The sequence below is a fragment of the Canis lupus genome, chromosome 7 (assembly GCF_048164855.1).
Source record: "Canis lupus baileyi chromosome 7, mCanLup2.hap1, whole genome shotgun sequence".
In the NCBI taxonomy this organism is placed as follows: Eukaryota; Metazoa; Chordata; class Mammalia; order Carnivora; family Canidae; genus Canis; species Canis lupus.
The window spans coordinates 46,208,635-46,222,203 of NC_132844.1; the positions used below are offsets into that span (position 1 = coordinate 46,208,635).

The following is a 13,569-nucleotide window of genomic DNA, read 5'->3' on the forward strand; positions in this document are numbered from 1 at the left end:
TTCCATTCCCTTAAAGAAAAGATAAAAGCAAGGCTTGGGGATATATCTTCAACCTACAGATTGGCATTGGGATATTTTTAGGTAAGAAGTAGGGGAATATAGAATATAGAATATAGAAGAGTAAGAAAGTATCTAGTCCTCTGGTTCTTTAAACTAAGTTGATGAGAAGGAGTGTATTTAGAAATAGGATTGGGTAAAGAATGGTGGTGGTGGTGGTGGTGGTTAAATATGACTATGAAATCATGTAAAGACTAAGATGTGTTCCTTGAGTAACTGAGTATAGGGTCTTGTAAAAATACACAGGATATCACTTTGAAGCATAGTGGTCATAACTAAACAGACCTCAAACATATAAATCCAGATTTTTAAATTCTGAGTTTGATTTGGAAACACCAGATGCTGTTATAAAAATACAGAGAAGAAAATATTAGGGGAGCAAGACGGGATCAGAGTCGTTTCCACAATGTTGTAACAATGTCTAATGATTCCCAGGCCTACTCTATCTCTTAAAAAACTTAAAATTAAATAATATTCCAGGATTTTCTTTTTCATATAATGAAGTTTCTCAAATATATCCTTTTTCTGGGCATAATTCTGCTCGCCCACAGAACTTCTTAATTCTGATTTATAAAATAGAATGTTAATGGATGCTGATTCCCTCCTCTAATGGTCATGTTTCTAGAACCTAAGACTTCAACTGAAAATCAGCTAACTGGCAACGATTAGGAAGAATTGAGTAATCAAGGAAAATTATTGCAACTTTGGAAAAAAATAATCTAAATGTACATTCCTTTCCTGGAAGACAGTGGTGGTAATGTCTAATAATTCAAAGAATCCAGGAGTGGAAATATTTTGTAAAACAGTCTTATACTCTCATAGGTGAGGAAATTTAGATTAAAATATGATTTTTTCAGATTCTCATCCAATCAATATTCATTTAAAATATTTATATAAAGCTAATTATATATCAATACTATAATAAGAGGTAATTTACAATGATAATAAATATAGTCACTCTGCATTTAAGTTTATAATATGGCACCTATGCTAATTTCCTACTTTGACAATGATTGAGATGTTACTATTAAGGGAAGCTGCATGAAGAATACAGAGGAACTCTGTACCACTTTTGCAACCACTTGTGACACAAACTATTTCAAAATTAAAGAGCAACTTAAACAAACAAAAACAGACAAGGTGGTTGTCCTCACAAGTGTCATGGCATGTAGTATGAGACAAGAATTAAATAAACAATCTCAACAATCTCAGCTGTCATAAGTGCTATGAGGCAAGATACTAAAACATAGCCTTGGAGATTTATACCAGTTATGTAACCAGGGAATATCTCTTTCTGGGAGTCTAGATGCTAAGTGAAAATTAACAAAGTGAAAGGGTTGGGGGGGACATATCAGGCAGGTGGGACAGTCATATCAAGACTCTGATGTGAGAGATCTTGGCAAATACTTAGAGCTTAAAGAAGTCCTGTTCATCCTGAGGACACAGCAAAGTGGGGAAGGATGCTCAGTGTGACTAAGGTATTAGATAATGCAGTACTTGTAGGTTATGATACAGAGCATTCATTTTGTCTTAATTGCAATGAGATTCTTATGAAAGTCTTTGAAATGGTCTACATATTATAAGATAATTGATTAGACTTAAGAAAATACATGTGCTTTTTTATCTTAGGGAAGTGGACGTGTCTGCATGGCACAACAGTCTTTTGTCAATTCAGATATACGACTTATTATAGCATACAGGGATAGTTCACTATCTCAATGCTAACCTTTATTTGAACATTCATTTTTTAAAAACTTTTTATCTAACATGCCACAAATATATCACAAATCATAAAAATATATCCCCAATTTTCACAGTGACCCGTCCCATGTAGCCACCACCCCGGTGAAGAATTAGAGCATCAAGAATACTCAAAAAGCTTCTCCCAAGGCAGACACCTGCCCTTCTCCCAAAAGATGGCTGCTGTGCTGACTTCCATTCAGAGGTTAACTTCTGCTTGTTTGAATTTATGTAAGTGGAATTGTCATGTATTCTTTTGTATTTGCCTTCTTTCTTTCATTATTGTGTTTGTGATTTATCTATGTTATTGCATGTTAACAGTAGTTTGTTCATTTCCATTATTGTTATTCCATTGTGGGAATATTTGCTGATTTATCAGTTCTATACTTGATGGAAATTTGTGTTGTCTCTATCTACTTACTTTTACGCATAGAGTATGATGGTTTGGGTCATTACTTTAGTGTAGCAGGTTCATTTGTGAATTTTTTATATACATAATTTAAGCCAAAATACATAAATACATAAATACAATGAATTATTAATAACATAATTTAACAACAGAGTCAAAATATGCTAAGAATACTAGAGAAAAATAGAAATTTATGGAATTTCTTATTGATGAAAGAGGTTGAAATGAGTGGCAACAAAATTTATAGTTTGAGGGACAGGCATTGAATTAACAATGTTCAAATCAAACATTTAATTTTACATTTTGGCATATATAGTTATGCCAGACATGTCTTAATTGTATTTCTTGCAGAAATATAGTTATGCCAGACATGTCTTAATTGTATTTCTTGCAGAAATAGGAGGAACAAAATCTAGAATTATATAGTTATATAGTTTACAACTAATGTTAGGTTTCAAGAAATTTCTAAAAGCTTCATTAACTTTTTTAAGAAACCCTGCTGTGTTTACCTATTTGCCCTACTCTCATTCACATACTTCATCTTTGATATGTATTTTAGAGAAAAAAAATGTCTTTAAGAACAGCTCCCTTGTGTGTTTGTTTGTTTGTTTGTTTGTTTGTTTTTGTGGGCTTATCTTCCAAAGGACAGACTTAGTTGTCATTTATAATTGGAATTGCCATATTTGGGTCCATGAATGTGATCTGGATATGGAAATGGGTTCAACCCTGGGAAATGAAAGAAATTATCACAATATTCTTACCAAGGAGACCTTCCTAGGCCTTCTACTCCCCCTCCTTCTGGCTATAAATATTAAACAGCAATCTTTTATCTAGCCTGTCCACTTTACCCCTAGGTATACCATGGTCTCATAACCATCTGCACAAATCCATGCTAGTTGAGCCCCTTGGCTGCCACTTTAATATTGCCAGTTGTGGTCGTACTCATCACTTGTACTCTATTAATAGGAGTTGAGGGGGGGAGGGAGTATTGTTTCCTGGGGTATTATGAGCCCAACTGCGTGATCATCTCTCCTATTATCATCCATCGCCTGACCCATCCCAGAACTATTTAGTGATACCCATGCTGTTTTCACTGGCACATTCCTGATAGCCTTGGTGAAAAAAAATGCACTCTGGGCCCTCCAATGGAGCATAATCCATTGTGGCCTTATATAATATGTTCATTCTGGCATGCCCATTTCCCTCTACCTCTTTATTCTCTCCTCTGCTGTCTACCAGAGCAATTCAGGCATTTCTATTGCAGAATTGGTTCTTGATTTCTTTAGGCTTCTAAGAGCCTATTTGACCTCATCCCCTGTGGTATTTTCCAAGTTATTAAGTCCTATGTCCTGAGGATTTGCCCTCAAGTTAATGAATTCTCACTTATCTACTCTAATGTCTTCGCTCCCTTGATCAAGCACCCTTAGTACTACTGTGGTTCCTGTCAATATATGCTGGGTAGTTCTTACAGCTCTTTTGGTATATACTCTCTTTTCTTCCTTATTAGGCATGGCAACCTCTTGGCAAGGTTATGTAGGGATTTTAGTGTAGTTATAGGTCTGTCAGCAAGGAGAAGAGGTAGGGGCATTCCTAAATAGGGATACCTGTTAGCTTGCAGGGAAAAGGCCTCTGCAGTCTTCCAGCATGGGGGAAGTGCTAGCTTTGGTAGGGAAGGGTGAGCCAACTGTGCAAGCTAAGGGCATCAAGGAGATCTGCAGAACCAACAAGCTCAGAGGCACATCAATGTCTCCATTCTACATTTATAGTCCCAGGAGTTCTCAACCAGGACCCTGACTATAATACAGGACATCTGCCTTGGATGAACTTTTAAATATCACTGGAGCTCTGTGACTAATTATCAGAACGTCAGTTCTACTTAGTTGCATCAGCCACACCACTGCAGGAGATAAAGACCTTTAATAAGCTACCAAAGACACATGAAAGAGATTTATAAGAGGAGGCCTATGAAGGAAAAAAAGGGAGAAAGCAAGAGAAGGTGGAAAGTGCCTTCAGATGTTAATGCATGTCCGACTCCTTTTTAAGCAGAAAATATAAAACCATAGTGCAGTACTAAGTTTGTTTAAGTCCACAGGGAGATCCTTGAATTGCAGCCATGTTTTTTTTTGTTTTTGTTTTTGTTTTTTTTTAAGTCCCACATCTTGCCCAAAAGTGCCTGTATTTGTACCTCTGCTGTGTTAATTGGCTTGGTACTGCCCTCCAGAAATATGGCACAAATACAGGGATAGATCCAGAAGAGAACCAGCTGAGGAGGGCCTCTACACCATCGTGTAGGCCTCTACAGAAGATCTAACTGAACATTTGCAAAGCCACCACAAACATATTTTTCAGGCTCCCTATCAACTGACCACCTATTAAGAAAATAGAAAGCATTGATAGTATATTGATAGAAGACAGAAAGATGCCAGGGACTGCATCCAGCAGCGACTGCACCTCTTTTGTGGTTTCATCTGAGAGGGGTTAGTTACAGCCCCTCTGTCCATGGTCCCTGCAATTTCTTGGTAGCCTCTGCTATGGTTCCAGGTTGTCCTTAGGACTCTGGCTTCTGTGCTTTTTTTTTTTTTTTTTTTTTAAGATTTTATTTATTTACTCATGAAAGAAACACAGAGAGAGAGAGAGAGGCAGAGACACACACAAAGGGAGAAGCAGGCTCCGTGCAAGAAGCCTGATGTGGGACTAGATGCCAGGTCTCCAGGATCATGTACAGGGTTGAAGGTGGCACTAAACTGCTGAGCCACCCAAGCTGCCCTCCTGTACTCTCAATGGGCTTCTCTAATTGTCTCAAATCCCTGGGGAAGTTCAGTTGCCTGCTATATTCATCTCTGGATTCAGTCATTGCTCTCTCTGGCTTCACAATTTTTCCCTCATCTGAATAATCAATTTCTTTTTATTCAGTTTCTTATGATTCAAATAGTTAAAGTGGTTTTTATTTGCCTGCCTGGACCTTAACTGGTAGAATTAGGATAAATAATGTAGAAACTCATGTCACTTTCATAAAAGACTTTTTTCTTTATATCTAATTTTCAGAAAATATGAATATTATAATTTTCTTAGAACATCTTCCCAAATTAATATATTAAAATTATTATCAATTTTAGGGATAGTCTTTTCCTATAACTTACATTTCTAATTAACATGTTCTTAAAATCACAGCAAAAGTGAATTAAGAAAGAACAAGAAATTACCTTCCATAAAACACGTTTAATTGTTAAACATATACAGTATTTATACTTAAAGACATATAATTCTAATGCTATACTGCTGAACTTGACATTTTAAAAAATTTATTAATTAGTTTAAAACTAAATCAATACACTTACATTGCAAAATAGAAATGTGTATTAATTTGAATTTTTTTCTTCCCTACTTATTGAGTTTTAAAGCCAATAGGTAAGGGTAATAAAATGCTCAATGATGCATTTAAAATTGTTAATGCCTTTTTTAATGGACTGTCCAAATACAGATTTATCTACCAGATAGATTCATGTTCACCATTTAGGTTGAACTATAATGAACACATTTATCTGTATCTTGATCTCTACTGATACGTTTCACTAGACAAGTAACCTTTCTCAGTGTTTCTGATCAGTCTGCGTTTCAAGCATTATCAGTTAGCAAGACTTGCACAGTCTAACATCGTCTATGATAAAGAGTTCTTCCTTCAACATACACACACACAAAGGAGGGAAGGGAGGGAGAAAAAAGAAAGTAGACGTCAGTGGAAATAAAGATTTTCTTTGCAGTTTTACTTTATAAACTAACTATTTGATACATAAGGAAAAATATGTAAATTGTGGACTTAGAGAATTATCTTGACTCTGTGGTCTTGTCTTCTGGACACTGGCATCCACCTTAAGGACTACCTCACCAGTCCTTTTGGTCACGCCTGAATCCTTACCAAGGCCTCATCATTGAAGCTCCCCCAGGGAAGTTTAGAGAGTATAGGGTTAAATGGCAATCTAATTAGGATGTTTTTCCCCACTCATCTCCTAAATAAATTCTCTACTATAATTGGCACAACACAGAAATGCTCTATACGTTAAGTGAACTGATTGGCTGTGGTCTGATGCTGGAGTAAGAGGATAAGCGTGAAAATCAAGAGGTCTTTGTAGATCTCAGAGAATTTCCACCTCTAAGATAAAATTAGCAAAATTTTCCTGAAATATGACACATTTGAAACCGCTTCAATTTTTTCAATCTAATCAGAACACCAACTTTTTTTTAGTTGGTCGAACTATAGGAAATTGCTGATATTTGACTATATTCGGTCTAAAAGTTCACAAAAATCAGCTTCTAAAAGCTGAAATAAGATCACCCAAAAACATCTGTTGAGCATGTGAGACTTCACGTACATGTGAAACAACCTAATGCCATGTAAAAAATGAAGACATTTAGCAAATGTCTATAATCTGTGTGAATTCTCCAGACTGTGCAAAATGCCAAAACCAGATTTTTCAAAGCATCAACCTTTTCTCTCTACTGAACTAGTGATCTTGCAAGGTTTCAAGGTCAATGTGCCTGTAAAAGAATTAGTATAGCAAATCCATAAAGGTTCAGACTCTTTCATCCTGACCATCCCACTTACAGCAAAATGCTGTTATTGAGAGAGAAATCTGGGTGCTTTTTCCAAGTCACGAACTAGTCTTGTAAATTTTAGGAAATCACTGTCAGAACTATCCTTTCCATTTGGAAAGAAAGAGTATTAACCTGATGATTTCTGAGGTAATTTTCATTCTAAAAATGATTCATTATATGAATCAGTTCTTAAGAAGTGGCTTTACTGGCAAATTGCAGCCTGCTTTTGTCTCTTGAAGCATTCTTCTGAATTAAATTCTCAACTTATTTAGGGCATAGTAGTGTTTAATTTTACTGTATCCCTACAATTATAAGACCTGTTAATCTGACTTTATGTTACTGTGCCATTACTGGTAGGTTTCTTTTGTAAATTTATAACCCTGCAATGTTCGTTAAAATCTTTTTTGCTACTTTTTGTGTTTAAATCATATGTAAAAACTAGCAAAATGATTTTAACCAACATTATAGGGTTATACATTTAAGTGTAAGCTGCCTGTTATTGGTATGTTTTTCTATCACTCTTATTTTCACAGTTCTGTGACGGACACCTGCAGTCTACATAAAAGCCATTAATGCACCCACACACTTATGGCAGAAGCCTGAAGATCTGATTATCATCCACAGTTAGCACTGCCTTGGCCACAACCAGAGCCCATGAACACCATGCTGCCACGGTTGCTCTAGCACTCCTACCACTGTTGTGAATAGGACTCTACTGCTTGAGAAAGACTGTGAAATCCAGGTTTTCTCATTGCTGCTACTGCTGCCACTGCTGGAGCTGCTGCTGGTGGCCCTCTAGAAGCAGAAAAAGAATCACTTTTCTTTCCCATCTTTCATAGTCAGACCAAGATTTCCTATTAGCAGAAAGTAGCTAGGAGTCCATTGGTAAGGTAATCTGGGATATGTAGTTTTCTAGCTTCTAGCTCAGCAGAAAGCATGGAAGGACAAGAATGAATCTGAGAGCCAACAAATAGCTAATGGTTTGCCTCTATGGCTCTTGATCATCTATTCTTACCTTTGTACCCTATTAATCTTCCATACATCATATACAAAACCATTTTATATATTCACCTAAAAAGGGAAGTATTCTTTGTACAAATTAAGTTGCTCTCTGAAAAAGAGAAAGTACAAGGACCCAGAAGTCTCTATATCCATCTCCGTGTGGTGTTAATTTCTTTTCTAGTTCATTCAATATCCCTCCTCCATATTCAGCAATCTAAATACTAAATCAGAAATACTATCAGTACTCCTTACACAAAAGAGTAGGTGAAAGGGAGAAAGTGAAATGAGAAATAAATAACTAATGAATATACATAAATGCTCACAAATAATATACATTACAATTATAAATAATATACAAACAAGAAAATGTGCATAGATGCTACTATTTTCTTTTCTACACATGGTTGCCTAGCCACACTTGATATTAATAACTATATAGATAAGTAGATGTAGACAGTGAGGGAGACAGAAATGGAAATGGATACAAAGATGAAAACCATAAAGCATAAATACTTAAACATTAAGCGATATTTACTAATCAGTGGCTTGAGCATCAGTGAATCCTTTTTCCTTCCACAAACCAGTTTGGGAATCTATAAACATACAGACCCAACCCTTCCCCGCCCCCCCCAAAAAAATAAATGAGCAGGTACATGCAGTACTTCTCACACTGTTTCAGAGTGTTCACTGACTTTCTAAAGTCCATCAACCCACTGTCCATTTTCTTTTTTTTTTAAAGATTTTATTTATTTATTCATGAGAGACACACACAGAGAGAGGAGAGACATAGGCAGAGGGAGAAGCAGGCGCCTTGGAGAAAGCCCCAGGCAGGACTCGATCCCGGGATTCTGGGATCACGACCTGAGCCAAAGGCAGACGCTCAACCGCTGAGCCACCCACATGTCTTACGCATTATCCATTTTCTACATTGATTATTTCCAAGAGAACACTATATAGATATGCTCTAAAAAAAAAAAAAAAAAGAAAGAAACAAAAAAACAAAACAAAACAAAAAATCCTACCCAGTAATAGGGACATTTTCTATACTTCTAGGAAATGAGAACAACAAAATCTTTCCAAGATTAAAATGGCCACATAATATCAAAATCAGTTTGTTAGAAAATGAGTAGTCATTTGTTTTTGAGTAATTTCAAAAGATGTAGGGCTCTGTTCATGAATGCTACATCATCTTTGTAATATTGTAAATCTTACTTTTTAAGTAATGTAAAACTAAATTCAAATTATTCACTCAAAATTGCTATAATAACTCAAAAATCTTCCATAAAACATTGTATTTTATTTAGTTTATTTACAAACTTACTCATTTGGGAAACCTTTTTGTATTACAAACTAGCAAATAGAAGAAACCTCTGGTGTCAGAGAATAAGAAATATTTTATTGAATATAATAATAGTTTAGTGATTAATATCTGATATATGTAGAGGCTTAGTTTTGATTTTCTTTGAAAATACAGATCAAACATTTTTTCCTTAGTTTTTACCCAGTATTTTCCCTTTTTTTCAGATCGTGTTGAAAGCTTCATAAATAGGTATCCACTCAGTGTTTCTTCCACTATGTTCTTCTAATCATAAAATAAGGATTGAATTTGTTCAAACTCATAAATATTGAATGTAATACAATTGATTGGTGATGATATTAATGCTACTTAAGAATAGTTTGTTACTTAATTAACAGTAGGAAACATCCACCTGAAAGCAAATACCCAAGAAAAAATAATTGCACATTATTATTTTATTTAATATATAACCTTGAATAAGTTGTTAATTGCATTTATTTTTTCTCAGTATTATTTTCATGTTATTTTAGGAGGATTATGGAGTGAAGAAAAATAAAACTAAAATTTAGTTTATGTAGATTTATAATAATTGTAACTTTAATCAAACATCTAAAATTTAAATAATAAAAATATCTAATTCAGATAGTGAAATTAATTCCTTACAAACCCAGTTTGATAATTTCATCATTATTAATGTTCATCCATCTTCCACAATGGGTCTTACTTCACCCATTACTTGCTTTTAAGGTATCTGCTTTTTCCCAGGGACTACTGTTTCTCAGGTGTCAGGATAGGAGTTGTGTTGGTAATAACCTTAGTACTCCTCTGGATACTTCTCAGGCACAATACACAATTCATGGGGCAGGGCTTCACTACAACAAACACAGCACCAGTGTTTCAGAGACCCTACATTTCCAATTGTATTTCCTACTTTTATCCTTGAGAATTCTAGAAAGTTATTCCCATAAGTTGAGAACCATTGGTATTTGGTATTTGTTATGGAACCAAAAGGACACCTTCCCCAGTGGGTGTCCAACAAATATTTTTACCAACGTAAAAATCTGAGAAATCTCTAGCCAGATCAGTCACATCAGCTTGACCTCTCCATGCAGGAATACTTTCATATCCTGCACACATATCCATTACCATCTCTCCTTCCTGTGAATTATCATGGTTGTTCTATTGAAGCTCTGAACTATCATGTAGATTAGATGGTACACCATTGTTAGTATTTTATATATATTTCTTTTGGTTTATTAGCTTTTTTTCTCCAATACAATTATAGACATAAATGTTAGCTGTGTTCTTCAGCAACCTCCTAAATCACCTACAATATATTTTCTTATTGAAAGAAACATCAGGGGGTGAATTGAATAAGTAAGTCAAAGGCATAAGCAATTGTAGATATTTATTTAACCCATGTTTATGGAGCACATGCTTGATGTGAGACACTACGCTTTTGATGCTGAGGATTCAAAGTGGAATAAAATAAAAAACATTGATCTCATGGAACACACTATATTGATGTAGAAAGGAAATCACACCAAAAGTTAAAATTTAAGGCAATTAGTACTATTGTAGAAGAACACAAGATGCAATAGCAAAAAAGGGGGGATGGTGTGTAGGTCAGAGTCTGGGAGAACTTGACAGAGGGTAAAGGTTAGAGTCTGAACTTCAGTTTAACAGAGATTTAATATGATTACTTTTATTTGTGTATCATAATCCCCGGTTCCCTGGTACTAAATCTCATTTAGTACATTGTTTTACCAGTGTGAGAGAACAATTTATTCATTGCTCAAGCTCCGTCTCTACTAAACGCAACAACACAGTTGAGGACAATTAGAGAGCTTTTAGGTATTAGTTTTCTCATGAAAAGAAAAACTAATAACATAGCCGCAACAGGAGTACATTTTGATTTCAAGAGCAGATTTATTTATCAATTTATTTTTCATCCTACCCACAAAGCAGCACAATCTGTGAGCTCATGCTTGCAGTTACTGATGTGATTGATTCAAGCAATACCAATGAGCTCGACCTCAGCTAGCTCTATCTTCTGTGTTCATTCACTCCAAGTACTCAACTTAAAAGGTAATCCAGTGTTGCCTAATTAAAAATTACACGTTTCATCTTCTCATAAGTTAGCAAAATTGTGCCTTTTACTTTCAATACTGGCTTGACATAGCAATTTCTTTATATAAAACCACTAAAAACTTTTATAGTCCTCATAATAAACATATGTAATTTCCTTAATATTTAAAAACAACTTTTAAAATACTTCTGAGCTTTCATTTTACGGCCTTGTTTTGGCCGGGCTTTAGGGTCCTAGAATATATTGTATTACAGTTTTATCTGGGAGATGTTGAAGTTTGGGCTCAAAGTTTGCTTTTTGGATTTTTTTCTTAAGTATGGAAACTGTACTCTAACCTGTACATGCCTGGCCTCATCAATCTGTAACCACACAAAGTCAAATTGTATTTTCTTCATAAAAACAGATTATTAGAGCAGGAGCCTTACATTAGCTTAATTGAAGAAAGGGATCCCAGATAGGTTGTCCAACTCTGTGTAAGAGCTGTGCTCTGTCCTTCCCCTCTCCAGATTTTGCATTCGACCATGGGCTGCCAGTTCTACAACTGCCTGGCCCTATGAGGAGCACGGACTTGGTGGGAAGAATGCTGGTAGCCACAGGACAGCCTTGGAGAGAGGACAGTGTCATTCTTCCTCACAAAGTACCACCGCGGCTGCTCTTAATGTTCAGGGCCTCTTGTGGTGGATGAGGGGAAGTGGCAATCAGCCATTTCAAACTCCTTCTTAATTGCCTTCCTTAACTGCAAGAGGCTGGAGAGCTGGAAACTACTTTGCGGAAACTACTTTGCGCAAACTCCCTTATATCCAGAGTTATGGATGCAAATTAGTGTCAGCCAATTAAATGCACTCTCAAGATTAGACATGCAGAAGTGAAGCTGCAGACAAGCTGCTGTTGCTGCAAGCAAAAGGAGCATGGAGATATGCAGCATGCCTGCAGTAGTGTTGCGGTCATGAGTTTTTGGGGTTGCTGAGATGTAAGCATGCAGATCACTGCTACATAAGTAGGTACCAAGCCCCAAAGTGTGAGGGGTAGCCTCCAGGTGCCCCTCCATCCTCACCGTGGCAGAGGTAGCAGCTCTTCTGGGAGTCCAGTTAAGTAGTGTGTTTTGGGGGTTCATTCCTGAACACTCAGCCTGTAATTCTTATGACAACGTCCTATTTTAAATCCCTTTCTCTTTAAAATAACTAGAATGGTTGCTATTTTCTGCAACTGGACTATGACAGATATTCATTATGAATCGCACTCATGGATGCCCAAACTTGCTTCAGAGACTTTTTCTGCCTCATTTCACTACATTTGCAGCTGTTGCCATAGTTGATGAATGGTACACTCATTTTAGTAACCCGATTCCCAAACTATTTTCACATGGTGAAGGATAGTTGGATATCATTCTTGAAATAGTTCTGGGACACATAATGTCTTATAATCAGGGACCTATGAGCTCAGATTACAGAGAAAGAAAGAAGTCCCCTACTTTACCCTAACACTGATCCAAAAATCTACCTCATCAATTGTCCTAGAAATAACCTTCTCCTGCATAGTTGTCACTGGAAGCCTCAATTCCTGTCAGCTAAAACCCAACCCACCACTCACAAGTTTTCCTATATCCTCAAGATAATCATGATAATGACATGTACATACTACCTAAAGAAAAAATACCTCTCTACTTTGTCTCTGTTTGCTTTATAATACTTACAATGATGATATCAGAACAAACTGTAATTGTAACCTTATACCTGTTGGCAAAATCCTAAGCCAGAAAAAGTGTAGTTCTTAGTAATATGACAAAAGTGAACATTTTTTATATATACACTTATTCTTATGTTTTCTACAATTGAAAAAACTACTCATTTCTCATTTCCTAAAGACCTACACACATTAGCAAATGTTAAAATCATTTTTTGTTTTTATGAATATTTTCACATTGGTCTTTTATTGAGTTTAGCTGAGATACAACAATGTACTCTCTTTGTACACTGGATGGGAGAGACTATGATTCACTTACATGCTTAATCCACTTTCAGATTCTGACTCCCCAAACCCATAGATAATTTGTTTGCCCAAATTAATATAGTATCTGGTACACTTGAGTGTATAACATTTTAACTTTATAAGGTAATTGTTCTGGGATTTTATTTTTAATTATATATATATATTCACTACTTAGATCGTGACACTTTAGAGTATGCTCAGTATATCCATTTATTTATTGTACTATATTAAAGATGCCATTCTTCGCATTGACAGATGAACTCTTACCCTTGACATCAGGCTTGCCTTATGACTTACATATCTAATAAAATGCAGAAGAAGTGATGTCCTGGAAATATGGGGCAATATCATAACCAATTTTGCAGGTTCTACCAAGAATTTTTGGAACATTTG

The 13,569-nt window shown here is 35.7% G+C and overlaps 1 pseudogene; it reads left to right on the plus strand.

Annotated features, from left to right (window-relative positions):
* The first annotated feature begins 200 nt into the window (after window positions 1-200).
* Window positions 201-13,569, plus strand: part of LOC140636410 (large ribosomal subunit protein bL9m pseudogene) — a 63,378-nt pseudogene continuing 50,009 nt past the window's right edge.